General features: G+C 25.1%; 1 protein-coding gene across 5 annotated transcripts in view; it reads right to left on the bottom strand.

The window, feature by feature from the left end:
• Positions 1-598, bottom strand: part of LOC123006961 (receptor expression-enhancing protein 1-like) — an 8,582-nt gene that overhangs the window by 1,809 nt on the left and 6,175 nt on the right. The window lies entirely within an intron of this gene.

The following is a 598-nucleotide window of genomic DNA, read 5'->3' as shown; positions in this document are numbered from 1 at the left end:
GGGCGACTGTAAATGATTTGGTGTCAAATTTAAAATTTAATTTGGCAACCTTAACTTTCAAATTCAAACGTCATATATAACAAATTTAGAAAGATTACGAATAATTATTCAGTGTTGAAAATAGTTTTTTTGTCACAAACATTAGTAGTTATCCGGTATTTCGCAAAATTTAATAAAAACACCAAAAAATTTAATTAGACTATAAATAAAATAGCGTTACTTATTTTTGCATTTTTTGAGTATTTTGCACATTTTTGAACAGATTTAAAGCCTTCGACAATATTTAAAAAAATTAAAGCAAATATTCTTGTAATTTGGTGAAAATAGGTTTAGACAGAAACAAATGTTTTGCACAATTTTCTTAAAACCAAACCGAAAATTTATAAAATTAGGCCAAAACTAGTGTTATTTTTGCGTTTTTTGAGTGTTTTAGCAAGTTTTTTTGCTAAAACTGACTGAAAAATTACCAAATTAGATTGAAATATCATTTTAGCGTATTTCGCTCGATTTAGTTCGTTTTTAAACTAGAAACTCATTTATTTTGAAGGACATTGTCAAAACATACTTAAACACAACAAAAATAAATCTAAATTGATGT

Source organism: Tribolium madens, unplaced genomic scaffold (assembly GCF_015345945.1).
Source record: "Tribolium madens isolate multiple individuals breed KSU strain unplaced genomic scaffold, Tmad_KSU_1.1 Scaffold_3;HRSCAF=73;Tcas5.2_LG2, whole genome shotgun sequence".
In the NCBI taxonomy this organism is placed as follows: Eukaryota; Metazoa; Arthropoda; class Insecta; order Coleoptera; family Tenebrionidae; genus Tribolium; species Tribolium madens.
This window is presented reverse-complemented; position numbering and strand designations above follow the sequence as displayed.